The sequence below is a fragment of the Marmota marmota genome, unplaced genomic scaffold, assembly GCF_001458135.2.
Source record: "Marmota marmota marmota unplaced genomic scaffold, marMar, whole genome shotgun sequence".
NCBI lineage: Eukaryota > Metazoa > Chordata > Mammalia > Rodentia > Sciuridae > Marmota > Marmota marmota.
The window spans coordinates 35446376-35456125 of NW_026000005.1; the positions used below are offsets into that span (position 1 = coordinate 35446376).

The following is a 9750-nucleotide window of genomic DNA, read 5'->3' on the forward strand; positions in this document are numbered from 1 at the left end:
ATTTAATTGCTATTGTAACAGGACTGAGCTGGAGGCTTTAAGAGGTGATTAGATTATATGGGGTCTGCCCTCATCGGCAGGTTAACACCACTAGCTCCGAGTGAATTATCCTGGGAGTTCCTGATTAGAAAGATGAGTTCTCCTGGATTTCTCTCTGTCTTGCATATGCTAGCTTACCCTTCTGCCATGTCAGGACACAGCCAAATGACCTTCAAGCTAACCAGTCCATGACATTTTGTTACAGCAGCAGACAATGGACTAAGGCAGATTATATACTTAAAGCAGATTGTGAATCTTATAATATACCTTAGTAAAGCTGTTTTAAAAATAATCTTAAATAATGAAGTGGGGCTGGGTGTAGCTCATTAGCAGAATACATACTAGGCATGTGTGAAGCCCTGGGTTTAATATCCAGCACCAAAAAAATTAAATTACAATATAATAAAGTAAAATAATGTAGTTTTATGAATGATGTAGAAAGATATTCAAGAAATAATTTTGAGCAGGGAGCAATGACACATGATTATAATCCCAGCAACTCAGGAAACTGAGACAGGAGGATCACAAGTTTGAGGCCAGCCTCAGCACTTTAGTGAGACCCTGTCTCAAAGTAAAAAGTAAATAAAAAAAAGAAAGAACTGGGAGTGTAGCTCAGAGGTAGAGCACCCCAGGTTCAACCCTCATACTAAAAAATAAAATTAAGTAAATAAATTTTTTAATGATAAAGGAAGGTAGAACAGCATGTATAGAAAAATGTCTTATTCTTTATACAAAAATTGCTATATGTGAGTTTTAAAGATGTTTAGGAAAATGTCTGGGATGTGTACCTAAGGTATTAATAGGTTTATTGCAAAACAGAAGAATTTGAAGGTGGAGTAACATCTTTTATTAACACATATTTTTGCATTTATTTGGTAGAAGCTCAATTTTTCAAAAAATGAAGGAATTGTCTAGTCTGGATGGGGTCTTCCAGGCCAGCATGAGAGCAGGAATCCTTTCAAAAAAGCAGGCTGGGTTTTGTGGATATGCCCATTTCTGTATTTAATATTCTCTCATTGAACAATATTAATTTTTTTCCACTTCTTTTCCTGGTAAGTTGTTTTTTGAGAAATGTCACCTCAGTCTCAAATGAGTTAAGCAATAAAGGGACTTGATGACGTTAAACTGAAAAAGAACTAAGCACCATTGAAAGCCAGGGAACAACATTTGTAAGCATGTTCCATGTTTAAAATGGCCTTCTTGATTAAAACTAGATTTATGGGCAACTCCTGAAATAGACAGGTGATAATTCCTGGGTCAGTGTGGTGTCAGGAACCAGATGGCACTCTCAGGATGGGCACACTCAGGGCGGGCAAGGAGAGAGAGTTCTATCAAACTCAATAAGAGTTAAATATAGGGACAGGCGCAGTGGCACATGCCTGTAATCCCAGTGGCTCAGGAGGCTGAGAAAGGAGGATCATAAGTTCAAAGCCAGCCTCAGCAACCGCGAGGCGCTAAGCAACTTGGTGATACCCTGTCTCTAAATCAAATACAAAATAGGGCTGGAGATGTGGCTCAGTGGTTGAGTACCCCTGAGTTCCATCCTCGGTACCACCTCCCCAAAAATAAAAAGAGTTAAATAAAGGGAACTCAGCAAAATTGCCGGACAGATTTGGGGAAATAATGACAATCGGTGTAGTACCCCAAGACCAGTACCAGCGTGGCGCTGTTAGAATCTCTAGGCCTCATAGGCAAGGGCTAGTGGAGTAGATGACCTGACTTGATTCTTCTCCTTGTGTTCTTGCAGCTTCTCTTACCAGATTTCGCATTGGCTCATCTCTATCCAGTCTCCATCCAGGTAAGAGTGGTGGTCCCAGTCCTATCAAATCTGTAGGGCTGAGGGGCACCCTGGGAATATGGAGTTCCAGATGACTCCAATCAAGACTCCAGTTTAAGACAAGTATGCATGCCTGAAATCCCAGCTACTCAGGAGGCTGAAGCAGGAGTATCACAAGTTTGAGGCCAGTCTTGGCAACTTAGTGAGACCCTGTCTCAAAATAAAAATTATAAAGGAGGTGGCTCAATGGTGAAGTGCCCCTGGGTTCAATTCTCAGTACCAAAAAAAAGCAAAAAATTTTTTTAAAGACTCAAGTTTAATGCACTGACCAGAAGCAGTGGTAGCTAAGCTACCCAAACCAGAGATGAAAATGCCCTCTTGGAATTAGAATTGTTTATGAGTATGTTTCTTCCCCTTTCAGGTATTTCTACTTCTCTCTCTCTCTAGTTTAATGTCTTTTGGGGCTGAACATTCTCCAGGACCCCCAACTGTAGCTGACCCTTAGACAAAGGAAGGTGGCTTTGCACTGCCACCTACTTCTGACCATTCCATAGGCACAAGGACTAGCTATCCGAGGGGGAGGGGAGGAGTAGAGATCATGTCCCCAAGTCAAGGCCCCTCCCCCAGTGGCTCAGGAACGTGCACAAGTCACCTTCCCGGAGAAGTCCGACACACCACTGATTTCTCAACAGGGCCTTGCAAAGTGTGAGGTCACACATGTTCCCCTGGCCACAAACAGGAGGGCCAGCTTCCCATCAACACTGGCTCTGTGCCAAGCTGACCCAGAAGCAGGGCTAAAGGCTTGGTTTCCCACCAGGTGGTGGGCCCCACATTTTACAGTAATACTTGCAGCTAGCATTTCAAGAGGGCTTTGGGGAGTGTCCAGCACCACACTAAAGGATTTCCTATGCTGAACTGCCCAACTAACTCTAACACTTTGGATCCCTCTGCCTCTTGACCCCAAATCCACACTTGCCCGAGGATTCAGCCCACTTGCCAAAAATGCATGAGCCTTCCACTTCTTCAAGGCTCAGGGGTCTTGATGCCGTAGTAGTTTCCAGGGATCAGCGTTAGGGGTACACAAAAACCCTCTGTTTATAGAGACACTCTGCTAATTCAGCTTAGGGCACCGCACACAGCGTGTCACCCACATCCTACTTCCCAGTGTCTGCTCACTACTTAAGTGAGTGGTGGCCCTGAACTGCTCTCCTGAAGCCCTGAACGTCTCAGTGGAGAGGAAGTGAAGATCCACATTTTGATGGAATTCCCCCCTTGTGACAAGTGAGTTACTCAGGGCCTACAACAGGTGGGCACAGTGCCAGAGGCCTTCAATGACAGGAGCAACACTGGACCCATTCACTACCCTCTTCTCTACATCAGGCCACCTTCGCTCTAGTCCCCGAGAAACCTGATTCCAATGGGACTAATGGCAGCACTCATATGACAGTCCTCACCTTTGTCCTCCAGCACCTGAGGATACATTCAAGAGGAAAGAAAAGCCAGAAACAGAGACCCAGAGGGCAGTCCTGAAGCCTCTCCTCTGCGTATTCATTTATCCCCTTCTGTCACCCAAGGCAGGCAAACATTTGGAGCTGGCTTGGGGATAAACATTGGCATGATGAGAGCTTCTTGCAAGAGAGTTTAGTGCCAACATACCTTACACCTGCAGAGACATGTTTCTTTTTTTGCCCAAAAACATAAACATAAAAAATGTGCTAAAAGAAAAGCCCTGTGAAAGCGTCAGGGAACAAAAGCATATTTGAAGTGGCAACCCATTAACAGGGGAGTGTTGGAAGAAATGTACTAAACTCTACCTTGACCTTGCTGGTCCTGCAGAGTGGCTAAGGGTGTAAGCCTGAGGTCAGATTCTTGTCTGCACATCCCAGCTCTCGCCCTTTCTGCCTTGGTTTCCTCCTGTGTCAATGGGTTATTATAGAAACAGCTTCCTCATGTACTTTCAAGGATTAAATTAGTTAATATATATATAAAGCCCAATACCTAGAACATTGCTGGGAGCCATTAGCCAAGTAGGTATGACAATTTCCTTGCCAGCGTACCCCATGTTGCTGACATTTTGCAGTGACATTGAATGTAGTTGACCTTGCTCAAGGACCAGGGCGGATTAGGGTGTTCCCGGTTTAACATAATCGGGTTTAGGGCGTTCCCAGTTTAGGTTCCAGGTTTAAGGTTTAAGATTATTCCTGCTGGGAATAGGGCGTATCCTGCTGCCTAAGTTCCCCTTGAGTTCTCACGGGATTCAGAGTATATTTTGGAAGACAGATGCCCAGAGAGGTGAATTTGGGAGAGAACGTGGATTTGGGCAGAGAACGTGGATTTCCCCAGAACGTGATTGTAGATGGCTGGTGTGAGTTCGGGAATAAAGAGTTGCTGTTTGAATCTACAAGCTGTGTGGTGGCTCGTGATTTTGTGCCCAGCCAGACTGCGGCATTTATTAGCCCAATGTCTCCCTCTACGGCATCGTGGGCAAATACCCGGTATTCTATTCCTTTGATACCTACTTTTGTTAAACCCTCCTCCTATGGGGCAATTCCTTTTAAAATGTCCTGTTTGTTCACAATCATAGCATGTTTTTGACCTGGCATCTAAAGCCTGTTGTACTGCAGCTGCCAAGACTTGCCCTTGTTCATTAATATCTCTACATAATTTAATATATGTGTTTAAATCTTCATGTCTCCATGGTCTAATAACCTCTCTGCAGCAACGATTTGCTTGGTCATAAGCCAGTTGTTTTATTAATGGCATTGCTTGTTCTGTATCCCCAAAAATTTTGGCAGCCGTTTGAATTAGCCTATCTACAAAGTCAGCGTAAGGTTCATTAGCTCTCTGTATTACCTTAGATAGCTGACCTTGTAAATCTCCATGTCCTTGTAAAGTCTTCCATGCCCTAACTGCGTCTGCAGCAATTTGTGCATATATAGCAGGATCATATTCAATTTGTTGCCGTTGACCCTCATAAGGTCCTTTTCCTAACAACATATCTAGATTTCTTTGAGGGTAACCGGCTGCTGCATTTCGCCTAGCTGTCTCCGTGCAAAATTCCTCATTGGCAACCTTCCATAACAAATATTGTCCTCCATTTAGTACAGATTTACACATACTAGCCCAATCTGCTGGCGTCATGTCCAAGTTAGTAATGGACTCGACCATGCTTACCGTGAAGGGAGCTTGGGGGCCATAGGTTGTTACAGCCTCCTTTAACTGCTTCACTGTTTTAAAATCTAAAGCACGGTGAATTCGCTGCCCTCCTGCCTGTTCAAGTACAGGGCATGCTAATCTTTGAGGTCCTGTCTCAGGATCCCATTTATCAACTACGGGGTTTGAGGGCCACTCAGCTGTCTCCATCGGTGGGGCTGTTGGTTGAATTACGCCCTCTTGTGATAAAAGGGAGTTAGTAACAGCCTCCTGTTGTGGCCTTTTTCCTAACAACCCCATTTCCTTTAAATTTTCTTCCTCCGTCTGACTAGCTCGAGAGACCTTCTCTTTTGCTTGATCTAAAATGTCTTTCTCCATGGTCTGAACCTCTAACAATTTACTTAACATCTTTTCGGTTTGTTTTTTACTAATTTCTAATCTACTATAAAGATAACGCAACCCAATAAGATAACACAAAACAAAACCGAAACTGAATGAAACAAAAACGGAATAAAAAATCGTTGTATCAATTTTCTCTTCCTCAGGGCCGACAAACTTCAAACCTTTAGTCAACCATTTTTTCCAGTTTGCCTGAGAAATTTCTAGGGATAGGCAGCTTGAAACAAAAACAAAATAAATCACAACAGGAACGCATTGTTTTTTGAATTGATCACCCATTCTTTCGCTCTTCCTCAGGGGTGAGAAATTTCACTTACCTTTAAGCTTCAGAAGTTCCCCGCACGGGACGCCAAATGCCGCAGTCTGGCTGGGCACAAAATCACGAGCCACCACACAGCTTGTAGATTCAAACAGCAACTCTTTATTCCCGAACTCACACCAGCCGTCTACAATCACGTTCTGGGGAAATCCACGTTCTCTGCCCAAATCCACGTTCTCTCCCAAATTCACCTCTCTGGGCATCTGTCTTCCAAAATATACTCTGAATCCCGTGAGAACTCAAGGGGAACTTAGGCAGCAGGATACGCCCTATTCCCAGCAGGAATAATCTTAAACCTTAAACCTGGAACCTAAACTGGGAACGCCCTAAACCCGATTATGTTAAACCGGGAACACCCTAATCCGCCCTGGTCCTTGAGCAAGGTCAACTACATTCAATGTCACTGCAAAATGTCAGCAACATGGGGTACGCTGGCAAGGAAATTGTCATACCTACTTGGCTAATGGCTCCCAGCAGAACATAGTAAGCTCCAATAAATGTCAGATGTTAATATTTATTTAAATCTTTAGTTTTGTTCCAACCTCACAGATACATACAGTAATGTAAACTAAACTTCATGCACAGAAATTTTGATACAGGGTTCAAATCAGATGTTAGCCATAATGTTCATACAAAATACACACAGCCATCATTGGCTTGCCCATCATATACAGGTAGTGATGTTTTTTAAACCTGACCTTTTCTACTCTTAGCTGTCCACTTATTTAAACCATTTATAAGTTCAATTAGGCAGCTGTCCTTTAGGAAGCCACAGATACCACTATTACCTTGCAAAAAACAAACGTTAAATTCTACAGCTTCCTGTGGGCAGGTACTCATGGGACTCTGATGGCACCAAGGTACATGCAGCCAGCAGAATAAGCTAGCTCTGCTGTTGTCTCTTTTCCTATCAGATGCCTGAATCTTGCCCCCCAAGTCACCTGCATGTGATGGGTAGAGACTAATGGGCTGTTTGGTTCCTTCATTTATAAGTTGGAGGTAGCCCTATGTTAGACATGCCTCCTTCCCTGACTCTAGGGAAAAGGAGGTGAGCAGGCTCTGTTTAAGGACTCCCGCAGTCTAATGGGAGACAGACAAGAAATCAATGAACACAACCCTGAGGTGAAGTGTGAGGATCAAGATATGCAGCAGTTTTATGGGAACACGTGGAGGGGCTCCTAGCCTGATGACGCTTTTGGCAAGGTCTATCTCTTGAGCTTGATGAAGACACAGGGAAGGGTACAGTGACAGGGAACACTACATGCAAAGGCTCAGCATGGAGACTTTAGAGAATTCTGTGGCGCTATCATCCAGGCCTGTCAGCTCCAAGTTGTTTGTTGATGGCTCCCTGCTCTTGGCTGGGTCAATCAGAGCTGCTTTTCTGGAAAGGGGCAATTGGGCTGCTCCCTGAACTTCAGTTGATCTGGGCGATGTAAACTTGGGGTGTGGGGGAGGAAAAGAAACAAAGCCACATGCCTGGAAAGAGGAGTGAGGTAGACCTGCCAAATGCCATGAGTTGAGACTCAGGAGCCCCAAAGAGAGAAGGCCCAAGAAAGGAGCCACCTTCCTGCTCCTGGTTTCGGTCCCTCTTAGAATCTTATGACCCTTCAGGTCCATCAGATACCATTGGATTCTTCCATGAAATGCCCTTTGGGCTTCAGCCTCATTAAAGCAGGTTTCTGTTGCTTACAACCACAGACATCTAGATGAAGGCAGACAGCACCACGTGTCAGGGGAACGCTAAGGAATCCAGCATGGACGAGCCAAAGCCATAAGAGACGTGTGAATTTTACCCCACAGGCAACAGGAGCCCCGGATGAGCTTTAAGCAGATGAGTAATACAACCCATGTCTCCCCTGAACTTGTAAGGGGCAGAGGCTCAAGGAAGGAGTCTAATTCGGAGGCTCCAGCATGAACAGTGCAGGTCTGAACAAAGCAAGGACGGGGGCAGCAGATGAGGAGGTGAGCTTGAGAGAACTTCAAGGGAAGACCCACAGGCCTTGGCTCTCAGGTGGATCAGCAACGGGCAGTGAGAAAGGGGGAGGGAGTCAAAAAGAAGACTTCAACCTACAGTTTGGACAAATGGCTTAAAGGAGGTGGGTTGGGGAGGTGCTGCCTTCTATGTTGGACTCGTAGTGAAGGCACAGCAGACACGTCAATGAGTGTGGAAAGGGTAGCTCTGGAAGCCCAGGACTGTTCGGCTGGCCTAGAAACAGTTCTGAAGGTCATTCTCATTGCTATAGCAGAGCATGGAAGCCCCTGGGGTAGATGGCATCCCCCAGGGAAACTGAAGAACAGAGAAAGGACAGGAGGGGGGAGGGAAGAGAATATTGGAGAATGTCAGCAGTCAAGGGACTGGCACATGGAGAGGGGCCTTAAATGGAGATCAAAAAGAAGCCAAAGGTGCAGGAAGAAAGCAAGAGCCCAAGGAAAACGAAAGTTCAAGAAGGAGGAAGTGTGGCAGGTGAGAAAAATGACACTGTCATGCTCTACTGGTGGGAGAGGAGATCTGACCACTTCTTTTCACCCCCTTCACTCTCTCTCTAGTCTAAGACACCTCATCTCTCTTCAGAGCAACTGAAACAGCCTCCTATCTACTTCCCTCTCTACCCTCTCCTTCATTCTCCATCCTGCAGCTCACAGTCCTCCACTCTTGGCCTCTATGGTCCAAACTCATCTGTAATTTGCCTCTCTAACATCACCTCCTGCACATATCCCCTGCCATGACTACACTCCAGCCATCTGAGCCTCCTTCCTATTCAGAAGCATACCCAGCACAGGGCCTCAGGGCCTTTGCACCACTCTTCCCTCTTCCTATAATGATCTTCCTGATTTTTTTACTTCCTCCAGGTCTCTGCTGAAGGTCAACTTGTTACAAAGTTTCCCTCACCACCTTATCTAACCTAGTTCCCCCCACTCGCACCCCCTCAAGCTGCTTTGTTCAAAGCTATAATTGATGCCTAACTTTACATTTATACTTATTTGTTTGTTGTTATCAGACTTTGAGTCCCAGAAGGACAGGTCCCTTATTTGCTTGGACCACCGCTGTGTCCCCAGCACTTAAATCAGGGTCAGGAAAAGAGCAATCATTAAATATTGTTGAATGGATTCATTTGGTAATATTAATTTGGAAAATGTAACCATTTTCTCCCCGATTCTACTTCTAAGTATCTATCATATTAAAATAACTAAGACGATCCATGAAGTTTTAGGTTCAGTATGTTCCCTGTAGCATTGTTTGTAAGAGTCCATCGGTTAGATGACGTGTGGCCCATGCAGACAGAAGAATCCTGCTCAGCCATAAATGAGGGTGTACATGACTCTTTATGAACACGAGAAGACTTTTACAATTATCAAGCACCTCCTCTCCAGCATGAGCTGGATGTAGGAAAGTTGCAAGGGCTGCTGTTAATTAGAGTAAAATAGGGCACTTTGAGCTCTACAAGGTAAAACCTTGACCTCTCTGTGCATTTTTTTTTTCAGCACAATGGGTAATAGAAATGATAGAAGCCTGTACACACCAGAAATGAGAAGAGAATGCCATCTAAGAGCTGGGCGTGCAGCTCAGTGGTAAAGTCTTACCTAGCATCATGAGGCCCTGGGTCCAATTCCCAACAATGCAGAGAGAGAGAAAGAGAGAGAGAGAAGGAAAAGTAGAAAGCCATTCTTTGGAGCAAAAGGTAAGTATAACCAACTGTGAATTTGCACAATGGCTTTAGGGTTTATTGTCATAGACTTAACTATTTTCAAAAATTATCATTAAGAACATTCTTAGAGCACCGGGTGTGGTAGCTCATGCCTATAATCCCAGCACCTCAGGAGGCTGAGACAGGAGAATCCCAAGTTCAAAGCCAGCCTCAGCAATGGTAGGCACTAAATAAAATACAAAATAGGGCTGGGGATGTGGCTCACTGGTCGAGTGCCCCTGAGTTCAATTCTCAGTACAAAAAAAAAAAAATTCTTAGACACCCCTCCCCGAAGAAAAAAAATTCTTAGAGGTCAATAAATGTTATTGTCAATTTGAGCTGTCTTGATGGTCAACATTTTCCTTCCCTTTAAGGCA

General features: G+C 44.6%; 1 long non-coding RNA gene across 1 annotated transcript; it reads left to right on the forward strand.

The window, feature by feature from the left end:
• Positions 1-1786: 1786 nt before the first annotated feature.
• LOC125618232 lies at positions 1787-9516 on the forward strand. Its single transcript, XR_007349491.1, has 3 exons — positions 1787-1837; positions 7386-8151; positions 9171-9516. It is a non-coding gene; the product is annotated as an uncharacterized LOC125618232 (long non-coding RNA).
• Positions 9517-9750: the final 234 nt, after the last annotated feature.